Source organism: Xyrauchen texanus, chromosome 24 (genome assembly GCF_025860055.1).
Source record: "Xyrauchen texanus isolate HMW12.3.18 chromosome 24, RBS_HiC_50CHRs, whole genome shotgun sequence".
NCBI classification, from domain to species: Eukaryota; Metazoa; Chordata; class Actinopteri; order Cypriniformes; family Catostomidae; genus Xyrauchen; species Xyrauchen texanus.
The window spans coordinates 22106891-22119950 of NC_068299.1; the positions used below are offsets into that span (position 1 = coordinate 22106891).

The 13060-nt window shown below is 36.3% G+C and overlaps 1 protein-coding gene across 17 annotated transcripts in view; it reads right to left on the reverse strand.

Annotated features, from left to right (window-relative positions):
- Positions 1-13060, reverse strand: part of LOC127617679 (calcium/calmodulin-dependent protein kinase type II subunit gamma) — a 94053-nt gene that overhangs the window by 39738 nt on the left and 41255 nt on the right. The window lies entirely within an intron of this gene.

The following is a 13060-nucleotide window of genomic DNA, read 5'->3' on the forward strand; positions in this document are numbered from 1 at the left end:
AAAATAAAATATTCTCAGAAGAATTCAAATGGGACACAAAAGTTTTGTGGTCCAAGATATCGAGTGAAGCCCGATTGAATCACGCAAGTTTTGCTCCAAGCTGTCCCAGATCTTATCTCTGGAGCATGCTGATGTGCGCTGCAGTGGTTTGCATGAAAGCACAATTTATTCGCCCCATGGAAATGTGTGTGCCAGATGTGAGAAGCATCACTGAACATGAGATGAATATAATTTAATTTGCTTAGGCTTCAGCCACCCAAAAAAGTGGCTAGTAAGAGTGACGGAGTTACCGGTCACTGATGATTTCTACCCGCATTTGGTGGGGTGGGCGGGTATTAACGTCAGGCCCGGCTTGTAACTCTCTTTACAGCTGAATACAGATTTATTAACCTTTCACATTCACGGCTTGTGTTAGTCTGGACTACTTTCACTTTTGTCAACTTTACATAGCATTATTTAATGAGAAAATCTTGTATGCCTCATAATACAAGTATTAGGTAGCAACAGTGTGCTAACTTTGCTCAGTTTTCATTTTTTAAGTTGAACAACTGTTATTATTTGATAGTGTGTTTCACATATATTGGGAAATATAGCTATTAATGAATGTCTGGAGTGAGAGCTTTTAGTGGATTTTTGGAAAATACTGTTCCACACGTTTAATGGTGGGATGTGTTTGCTCGCAAAGACGATGCCAGTCAGAATAGTGGGCATGTCGAAAACAATAATACGGGTAAAACAGAGTGTTTTAGACAGAGGGCCAAGGACAGGGTACAAAAAGATAATGTAATATTACTGTTCAGTTTTTTTTATAATTGGTTTAAGAAAACTTTACAAACATAATAAGTAAGGATGCACCGATCCGAATCCTGGATCAGTATCGGCTCTGATACTGAAGCTTTTAGACGGATCGGGTATCGGCCCAACGAGCCTGATCCAAATCCAATACTGTGTGTTAGTCATGTTCGTTACTGTCAAGCTCAAAAAGTGAAAAAAGAACCATAAAAACACCGTTAAAGTAGTTCATATCACTTGTGCATTTTATTCAAAGCCACTTGAAGACATGTGATAGTTCTGTGAATCACAAAAGGCTTTGTTTAATAAGTAAATATATAGTGTGTGCAGTACCAGAGCATTAGTGAATGGCGCTGCTCTGTAGTAACTCACGCACAGGCTGGTGATTCACTCGTGGCTATTTTTAGCCTTCACGCAGTGTGCAATATTTGAGCACTAATCACGAACAACATCTCAGATGTAGATGCTCAATAGTTTGGTTCACTTATAATATGCATTTAGAATGGCACCAAAGGTGCATTTGACCAGAATTTACTGTGAACTTGCCTGCAAACAGACACATACAGGACTTCCTGGAGAGTCCAGAATGTCAAAATAAAAGCGGGAGGGTTTAAAAAGTGCACGACTTAAATATATTACTGTTGAATTTAAAATTGAAAGTCAATAATAATATTAATAACTTTATTAATTTATTATTATTATTGTTATTATTATTATTGTCATCATCAGTATTTGTTTACAATTTATAACAATATTTAATTTGAATGGGTTCAAAAAAATAACTGTGTGAATGAAAAGTGGACTGATGTCAACTAAATTGAACAAACAAGAGATCTGAATCCTTTAAAGTCCAGATGCAAAAGCTCTTCATATAGATTGTGAAACTGGACTTTAAAGTCCAGATACAAGTTGAAACATTTAAAAAAAAAAGTTAAACACCTTTTAACACTGGTTTCTTTTCTACTGAAGACTTGAAGACTGGAGTTACAGTTAATTTTGCTGCTACATTATCCAGTATACTAGTTAATAATAAAGTGCTTATTATAAGCTATACATTTATATTGAAATAATGTGTTGTTAGAGGTTTGTGTTTCTTTACATATTGAGGAGAACCAATTAGTACTACACAATAATGTAAAGATATACTAAACTGATTATGCAAAAACCAACACTGGACCTTACCCAATGGGAATTGATTGGATAGTGAAAAGAGAGCATCTTGACATATTATATGCAGTATTTCTATGATTATTTGCTATTATGGTCCTAACCTTTCTGTGCCAACTATTGCTATTTTTATTAAAATATAATGAAACACTACAAATATGTTTTTTCTTTGGAACATCATGTAGTCATTATGAATCATGCACAATAAGACCAGAAATTTTAAACAAATAAAATAAACAGGGCCAAATTTGAACATGTTCACATGAAAGGTGAAAATCTTACAGCAATCTTATGATCTTACATCATTTGTGCATTACTGATCATTACAGAGGAACAGGCATTGCAAGTAAGGCAATGAAAATTCATTATCCTGATTGAAGGTAATGCATTTCTCATTGGTAGCAACAGATTTAAAGTGGTGTGCCTGCCAGATTTTACACATGCAGCCATTAAGAGACCCCCAGCTCTTTCTTGCTGTGTGTGGGATGCTTTATATGACAGCATGCATAAATCTCAGCCATGTTAGAGAAATGACTATGCTGGAGGATAGCAGAGAAGGTAAGGTAGAATTATATTATCTCCACATCCACCAAGGATCACCAGCAGTGATGACACACAAACACAGGTTCTGGCATGAGAACTGTGTACTAACACAATTCAGACAGAAGGTGCTGTGAACAGTGTGTGAATGGAGAGAGATTTTTTCTGGTTGGGTTGAGAGTGGTGATGTGTGAGGTGAGATGAGATGAGTATGTGGTTGAACTCTGATGGAGAGGACAAACTGTGAACTAGGGATTTTAATAGGACCTGTACCATTGCTATGGACTCAATTCGGTTCCCGAGTGCTGTCTGACTGACAGACAGTGGCTTGTGATCACATTTCACATGCATATATGTGTACATGCTCTTTGAAAAGGGTTTATGCCTTGCCGTAATGGATATACCCAAGTAAACAATTTTTCTCTTAATTTGCATTTGATTACTTCCATTTTTAAATGTCTGAAGTTTTACTTGAATTCTTGATACTGCAGTTAGATAACTGAACATTTTTTAATTTATTACGGTTTTAAGTTTGTTTGTTTTTTATTTAGTTATACTATTCTTTATTTATTTATTCAGTTTACTTTTTACAGTATATTAATCATTTTATGAGAGTATTCAATAACATTAGTTGTATTCGTTTTTACTGTGGTTTTGAATTAAGAAATTTTACTGGTAATGGTTTTGACTACTGAAACTTTGGTATGACAACCCTACTCTGAACTAAAGGAGAAGGGAGGAGAGCCAAATGAATGCAAAGGGAAATGGGAAGGGAGGGGAATGACAGGGAAGAAGAACGGAAAGGAAAGTGAAAAAGAAAAGGGAAGAGAACAGAAAACGGAAGGGAAGAAAATGGTAAGGGAAAGGAAAAAAGGTCTGACTGACCAATAAATAGTCAGTGTCCATTAGCAGGTTTACATATTCCAATGTAAACCTTCATATTTGCTAAGGGAATGATGAAATGTTGCTCGGTGTGAAGAAATCCATTGAGATATATAGTTTCATTTGTTTCTCTTTAACACCGTGTCACATTGAAAATTCACTGCAAAGCTCATGCCTTAAGACATAAGAATGCATGTAGATGCATGTGTTTGTGAGCATGAATCTCCAGTAATTAAGTGACACAGCAGTCATTCTGTGGGTCTGTGGGCTGCCAGCAATCCTGCATTCATATCTGTGAGGGAAGAGGGCTTGATGACAACAAACCTCTAGGGACATGTGTTGGTCTGCATTTATATAGCGCTTTTTTAAACTTAGTGGTTTTCAAAGCGCTTTACACTATGACTCATTCACACATTCACTCACACTCACACACCAATGACGGCAGAGCTGCCATGCAAGGCGCTAGCCAGCCATTGGGAGCAACTTGGGGTTCAGTGTCTTGCCCAAGGACACTTTAGCATGTGGAGTCATGTGGGCCAGGAATCTAACCACCAACCCTGCGATTAGTGGCCGACCCGCTCTACCACCTGAGCCACAGCTGCCCCAGGTATATGAGGTTTGTAGGTAAAGGTTTAAAGGTAACCCTTTTAAGTGTTTCTGTGTGTTTAAAGCCAAAGGCAGAACCACAGACAAGGAAAGAAAGAGAAGAGTATGTGTTAGCTTTAGTGTTTGCTGCAAGAGGCAATGTGCTCCTTAAGCATGCTCTCGCTCGCTCGCTCTCTCTCTCTCTCTCTCTCTCTCTCTCTCTCTCACACACACACACACACATTTTGTTTGCTCTTTTTATTAGGAGTTTATTGGCAGTCCATGCAGAAAACATGACAACCTGATCCTTTGTGAGAGAGAGAAAGAAAGGGCCATTTTAGGCAGTCAGACAGCACACAGGGTACAACAAATGACCTAGACCACTGGGAATGGAGAGGAGAGAAGAGGAGAAAGAGTAATAAAAATAATAAAAAGAGAGAGGAGAGACAAGTAGGTGAGAGGGTGAGCAGGGACAAACAGTTCCTAGTGATAAGAAACCAAGAGTCACAGGACAGTGTCCAGTTTGGATTGCATGTTTGAAAATATGGACAACAGCCATGGGATAGTTTACCTCAAAAATGAATGAATGAATGTCATTATTTACTCACCCAAACCCATATTATTTTCTTACAATTGTTTTTTTGTGAGGAACAGACTGAAATTTAAATAATTGTCACTAGCCTAGTTTCCATCCACCTTTCGTGCTATTTTGTTATCGACAAAGTGAAAATGCGAAAAATAAAATTGCGACATTTGCCGCCTTCTGCCCGTTTCCATTCAAATGGACTTTTAGCGATAAAAAGGGTGTGCATGATGATGTCATGCCTAAAAAAAAACACACGCATGTCGCATAGGTTTTGGTTTAGCATAAAAGAAATCTGCCCTGAAGCAGTTTCCATTCAGAAATGTGTGTTTATCGCTAATTTGCCTCCCAGAAGTCCCAAATGTTTTAAATGTTTTGGTAAAATGGGGAGAGTTTTGAGACAATTCATTAAAATTAGCCAGTTTACTATCATTTTAATGTCACAAATAAAAGCAATCAGAAGAGGAGGAATTGTAATCAAAAGGGAACGGTTGCCCTTCTGATAGGACTGTAATATTGGTCCTGATGTTGCACCTATCGCAGGTTGCCAAAGGTTCTGACCCGAAAGCGGATCGTCATGGCCCTGTTCAAGCTGGCAACCTGCACCAGTGGCGTAAACTTTCTGTCTCAGTAGAAGGACCATCAATCGATGTGTATATGATGTGTGCACATCTATTAAAGAAAAAAAAATGGTGCGGTGTTATATCAGGGTTTACATATGATACATTCGTGATATTCAATATTTTGAACAATCATCTAATCAAAAGCATCGCCATCACAACTGCATTATGTCCCGCATATTTCTCCAGCAACTTTTAACGACCAATTGAACTTGATTATCATCTAAAATTTATTTTTGCTTCAAAATGCAAATGTATATTTTCTGAAGAAGCAGTAAATGCGATCCAATGAAAAGAGGGTTAGATTTAAAATATTTAAACGTTTTAAAATGTTCAAAAGCTTGTTTTCTAAAAACTCAGTAGTTCTGATAGTTCATAGTCTTGAAAAAAGTGCAGAACATTCTGAGAACGTCATTCAGCCAACTGATTTCGTCTACAGAACAGGGTCAAGCTAATTTAAATTTGAGAAACAAAAAGGAACATATATGTCTAAAAAAATGTTTTTTTGTTTGGTAATAAATTTTTTTAATTTAATGCTTTTTTCATTTGGTAATTTATTTAATTTAATACAGGGAATTTTGCTGCCATTTTTTCAAAAGTAAACGAAACAAAAATTTAATAGAATTGGGCTGTAAGTGTTCCAAAAAAATAAATAAATAAATTAACGGATGGATACTGCGATTAAATTAATTGCAAACAGTGGCCATTCATTTGTTCAATATGCACGAGATATTTGTGTTGGCACTCCTGGAAGTGTCATGTTTGCAGATCGGCTCTATATGCCATAAAGATCAATCCATAATCATGTACAATAAATTGGCTTTTCATCGTCATGATTAACACAGGCTAACGATCGGGGCAAACTCTTTTTCGCAAAAAATCCTTGGATGGAAACATTGTTATTGATAATGTTTCTCTCTGCTGCAGCTCTAAAATGTGATTTGCAGACATGTTTTTCAAACTCAGTCACACATGAGAACCAATGATGTTTGCCGCAATTGAAAACCTACGACACATCTTAAGGTGTCATTTTTTATTTGATCACAAGTGCAAATGAGATTTGAGAGCTCTGGTGGATAGGAAAATTATCAGTGAATAACAGAACAACAGAACTCCTCAGTCAATCATTGTTTTGAGGAATGAAGGCTATACAATGCTTGAAGTTGCCAAAAAACTAAAGATTTCTTACAAAGGTGTACATTACAGTCTTCAAAGACACTGACTCTAACAAAGACAGAAAGAGAAGTTGAAGGCCCAGATGTACAACTAAACAAGAGGATAAGTACATCAGAGTCTCTATTTTGAGAAATAGACACCTCACATGCCCTCAGCTGACAGCTTCATTGAATTCTACCTGCTCAACAAAAGTTTCATGTACAACAGTAAAGAGAAGACTAAAAAAAAGCCACTTTTGAAACAGAAAAACAAAAAGAATAGTTTAGAGTGGGCAAAGAAACACAGACATTGGAAAACAGATAATTGGAAAAGAGTGTTATGGATCTTAACACCACTGAGCTTTTGTGAGATCAGATAGACTGTAAGGTGTTTGAGAAGTGCCTGACAAGACAGCCACATCTATGTCAAGTGCTACAGGAAGCGTGGGGTGAAATATCACATGAGTATCTGGACAAACTGCAAAGCTGTCATTGCTGAACGTGGAGAATTTTTTGATGAGAACTCTTTGAAGTAGTTTATGAAGTTCTGAACATTTACATCAAATTGTAATAGTAATTTTTCATGTTATTAATGTCCTGACTATACATTGTGATCAGTTGAATGCCACTTTGGTGAATAAAAGTACACATTTATTTCCATAAGAAAGAAAGCAAAATCTATACATTATTCAAAATTTTGTCCCCCAGTATATGTGCTCATTAAATCAGTGTTGCCAATTTCGTAACTTTGTTGCTAGATTTAGCAAATTTTTGTCCCTCTTAGTGGGTAAAAGAGACATCTAGCGACTAGCTACAATTTTTAGCGACTTTTGTAGTCTGCTTTAGCGACATTCTTCCACTTCTGGTGACACAAAAGAACATCAGCTCTATCGTGAATGATGTCACATTTTTCTCTGTGTTCTATCACCCCCCTGTGTTTCAAGTAATATGACTGACATGCATGCCATCAGAGGTTAGATTTATGTGCATTCTTATGTTCTGTAAATCAAATGACTGACGAGCTTTCATGTTGTTGGTCAATCTCAATTCATGTGCATGCTCTCTGTTTAGAGAAGAAAAGTCAGCCTACAGTGATAAAAGGACATTGAGAAATGATCTAGCAGGGGAAGAGATAGCATGAATATGTACCCTGATCTATAATAAAGAGTAGAGATAAGTGATTGTCAAAGATGACTGTCAAAGTCATTATGACACAGTAACACTGGCACAAGTAATACACACTGATGGTTCAGCAGCACACAATAGATTTGTTCAAAAATAAGATATTAATATATATAAAATAAAATAACATAACATATTACATATTATCTCCAAAACAGCTCCAAGTGAGGCATTTTTAGGCATATGGATCAGTTTAAAAATAAATAATAAAAAAAACATCCCCTACAACACTAACACTATACCACTCCCTACTCCTGGTTGCTATCGCTAGGATCATTTTGGACTTGGTCATTGTTAAATAATGCAGTTTAATTACATAACAAAATAAAAACAATTATTGTAAAATAAAAAAGTGAAATCCCTGAATGTTTGACAAGTTCAATTAGTGAAAGCTAAATGATTAGTAGTGAAATACTCATTTTAAATCATTAGTTCAATTGAAAAAGATTTTACACCTTTAAAGAATAACCGTAGCCAATTCATATACATATGTAAATCTGATGTCTTATGTAATAAATAACGTCATCACATGATTTAGCTACTTTTAGCAACATTTCAGCAAGCCTTTGGCACCTTCCCATGAGAAATAGTTGGCAACACTGCATCTAATGGTTGACCAGGCTCCTGAACAATAAAATCATTCCTAATGGCTGGTCATTTCGGACCATGAACACCAGATGCAGTAGTTTAATCAAGCATATACCATTTGCCCACCTATCTTTCAAAGGATTTTGCGTATGCCCACCTTAAATTAGTTATGATATGTACAGGCACCAGAATAGCGAGGAGGCTTTTGACCCATAACCTTTAATTATACGGAGGTGATGCTGCAGCACCAGTGAGTGAATTGTGATTATTATTTTTAATAAGTGTACAGAGATTCTCTGCACGGAGCAGCGGGAGGCGTAACCGAGGCACGGGCAAAATAGACAGTTCGACTCTGAGCCACCAATTAGAATGTTCATTTTAGAAACACGATTGGATATTATTTTACCAATCATATTTTCCGTTTCAATAAGGGGCGGGACATTTCTAGCGTCTATAGTGAAATTCTCATGTGCCTGCAGTGCTGGAGTCTCTATAATTATTTTGTGCTGTATATTTACTTCACTGCTAAATGTGAAAATATAAATGCATTTAAATAAAAAAAAAAAAAGTTTTGCTATTAAACTTCGGGAAAATACTTGAGTGTCACTGCATCCGTACTAGCTTTTTTTCTGCTCTTCACAGATGCCAAGTTGTCCCGTAACTGTATTAAATGTCATTTTTTCTCTTTTACTGTCAGTGGAGCCTTCTTTCATGATATCAAATCATCTTAATTTATATTTCTTAATAGGATTGCTATTTCACTATACACAGAAATTAACATTTTTGTACAACAATAAAACGAATAGCCTAATAAGATAAAAAGGAATATAAGACAAGATATGCACATGCACATTTGTGCTCATCAGATGGTTGGACATGCTCATGAACAGGATTTTTTATTTTTTTCCTGCCCATTAATTTCCAATGGCTGGTCATTTTTGACTGGGAACAGACCACGTGTAACAAAGTAAAATAAAACCGATAAAATGCAAGTAAGATGGTCCAATTTGTGGTGCATGTGTTTTCAGATACCATATGTGAACAAAGTCAAGAAATTTTATTCCAACTAGATTAAGTAAAAAAAAAAATAACAAAAATTAATTGTACTAAAAAAACTAAAAAGTTGTCCAGGTCAAAATGACCAGAACATATTATAAGGTTTAAAAAAAAAAAAAACTAACAGCCTAAACATATTTTAAAACTTCGACTACAACTTTTACAGTTGAGATAAAAACCAAGTCTAATAGATTCACCCTAATATATTTAATATAAATCTATACCAGTTATCGATGGAATTAAATTCAAAACTTTTTACGACTATTTAAGGCCAAATAAAGGAAAGATTTAAGACCACTTTCGCAATTTAAAAAACAACTATTACAAAATTAATTAGCAGGTGAATACAAAACCACTGATTTTTTTTTTTTTTATATTTTATTGTGCATTTATATGTTTTCTTTTTTAAATAAGTTACTACAACATTAAAACTCAAAATTATTTAATTAAGAATGCAAGTAGCCTAAAGCAGGGGTTTTCAAACTTTTTGATGATCAATCACAAAATGATGATCCTCTTGCAAGAGACCCCCCCAGACTGCTATCGGGTCCTTGAATAACGTATAACGTTAGGCTGCACGGTAATTGTTAAAATGATAATCATGATTATTTTGCTCAAAATTTTAATCACGATTATTAATCACAACTTTTCTGACCTTTGAGAAATCATTTTTCTTCTTCATTTTTTAATACAGGGTGCAGGATTTGAACTAAAAATACTGTTGTCACTGCTCTGATATCAATTAAAAATAAAAATTACAATAAACAGAAGCTTTCTTGTTGAACAAGGTGCTAAAACTACAAACTGGTAAATGATTTGACCATATTAGCTACAGCTAATAGCTATATAGCTATTCATGTTTTGCCCATGCTTTATTTCCCATGTAAGAATTACTCTTTAGGGTTTTCACATTTAAGTTCTCTTTAAAAAATATTTTACTATTATTATTACTGCAATAAACAATAGTAATACATTTCTGTAATAATTTAGCAAGTGGAAATTCTATCCAGCCTGAAGACTATATTTTGACCAAAAAGAAACTACTGAATGTTTGGAGCTCTTATGGAAACAGAATAGGTCTCAGAATAGTTTGAAAGACAACTGATTTTCATCCTACCTCCAAAGGCAACATTTTCCATCTTTCTGATGCAAGCCACATGTCAAGTAGCGTACATACGAGAAATATACAAAACTCAAACTACTGTGACTGTATTTCAGCGCATGCTCTAAAGTGAAACTGATTGGTTAGTTGAATTAAAAAACAGACTTCAAAAGAGCTTGAGATTTGGTCATCATTAGACACAGCTTATAATAAAAATGAGTAACAATTTGCAACATTACCTGGCTGATAACTTCAGTTTACTTGCTCACAAATATCGCAGACGTTTATGCTTTATTAACCGTGAGAGACAGAAACCGTAATCGCAGTTAAAATGTTTAAATGTCCATCCCTATATAACATGCAATATTTTTCTAACCATTTTCTGCGGACCCCCTAGCACCCCCTTGTGGCCTCCAGTTTGAAAACCCCTGGTCTAAAGTATTTAGCCAATATTGTGACCCGTCTCTTTAGTCACTTGCTTTCTAGCAAGACATGACGCATTAGACCAGTGCTTTGGCAACGTCACCGCTTATGTCAAACACGGAAGTGGTGGCAAAAATGATGCGCAAAAAATAAACTTTTATTGGATTACATTGTTGAAAATTTATTCTGAGGGCTCTCGTTGACTGCTGTGGCTTCAAGATCATCAACAGAGCTGACTGGACTGAGATCATTTCAACTCACAACTTTGCAGCAAACATTTATAGTGAACATGATTACATGTTTGTTATTAACTTATTAAAGTAATTGTATTGCTAAGAATATGTTTGCATTTATGATGGCTTTGTGTCATACTTTCGTTTAAACCTCTAATCTTTCTAATCTAACACAAATGTCAGCAGGCTTTCTGCCACCACTTCCTGCGCATGCGCTGACATTTTTGTAAACAAAAGGATTGGTCTATAGACTTTATTCACAGTAGTGCCATGTTTGATTTTGAATGGGAATGGAAACGAGGCTGTGAGGGATAGACTTAACATCTCTTCAATGGTATGCACGGTATAAATCTGTAAAAAGCTCCCAGATCCCATCTGATTATCCACAACTCATCTGTCGTCTGGAGTTTTTTGTCTGCTGAGTGTCCTTGAAAATATTTTTTTCCAATGTTTTGTATACGGAACGATCCAAAAACACTTTAAACTGCAGTACATCTCATCGAAGAGACTGTACGTCTATCCCGCACAGCCTTGTTGTCATTGTCATTAGAAATCAAAGATACTGCTGCTGTTAATAAGGTTTAGCATGTGCTGAATAACATTTATATTTGTTTTCTTGGTAGATAACTTTAACAAATACTTTAACAGGCAGTTTAAGGGCAGTTCATATAAAAATGACATTTCTGTCATCACTGCACATTGTTGATTCTGTAAGATTTTTTCTCTGCCATGGAACAAAAAAGGAGATGTTAAACAAAACGTCTGTCTCAATTCACTGTCACTGCATCTTATATTTCAATGTACGGGAAGAGTGACTGAAACTCCCTAATATCTCCTTATGAAATACACTGAAATAAGAAAGTCATACAGGTTTGCAACAGCATGAAGGTAAGTGATGATAGCGTTAGAGACACACAATAACGGCATTTGCATTTCGGTTTAACAAAGTTATGTGTAACATCGTAAGTTAAGTAAACGCAACACTAAACTCAAGCATCAGCTGCTAAGTGACAGATGCATGAGAGAGAGAGAAAGAGAGAGAGATAGAGAGAGAGAGAGAGAGATGATTTTGGCTAAAGCAGCAAATTTAAGATCTCAGCAAATTAAACTGAAGACTTGTAATTTATTTACGATATAGTGCATCCAGAAAGTATTCACAATGCTTCACTTTTTCCACATTTTGTTATGTTACAGCCTTATTCCAAAATTGATTATATTCATTATTTTCCTCAAAATTCTACAAACAATACCCCATAATGACGATGTGAAAGAAGTTTTTTAAATCTTTGCAAATTTATTAAAATAAAAATCATCCTTGATGTTTCTACAGCTTGATTGGAGTCCACCTGTGGTAAATTCAGTTGATTGGACATGATTTGGAAAGGCACACACCTGTCTATATAAGGTCCCACAATTAACAGTGCATGTCAGAGCACAAACCAAGCCATGAAATCCAAGGAATTGTCTGTAGACCACCGAGACAGGATTGTATCGAGGCACAGATCTGGGGAAGGGTACAGAAAAATGTCTGCAGCATTGAAGGTCCCAATGAGCACAGTGACCTCCATCATCTGTAAATGGAAGAAGTTTGGAACCACCAGGACTCTACCTAGAGCTGACCGCCCGGCCAAACTGAGCGATAGGGGGAGAAGGGCCTTAGTCAGGGAGGTGACCAAGAACCCGATGGTCACTCTGACAGAGCTCCAGTGTTTCTCTGTGGAGAGCGGAGAACCTTCCAGGACAACAACCATCTCTGCAGCACTCCACCAATCAGGCCTGTATGGTAGAGTGGCCAGACGGAAGCTGTAAAAGACACATGACAGCCCAACTGGAGTTTGCCAAAAGGCACCTGAAGGACTCTCAGACCATGAGAAACAAAATTCTCTGGTCTGATGAAACAAAGATTGATCTCTTTGGCCTGAATGGCAAGCGTCATGTGTGGAGGAAACCAGGCACCGCTCATCACCTTGTCAATACCATCCCTACAGTGAAGCATGGTAGTGGCAGCATCATGCTGTGGGGATGTTTTTCAGTGACAGGAACTGGGAGACTAGTGAGGATCGAGGGAAAGATGAATGCAGCAATGTACAGAGACATCCTTGATAAAAACCTGCTCCAGAGCACTCTGGACCACAGACTGGGGTGAAGGTTCA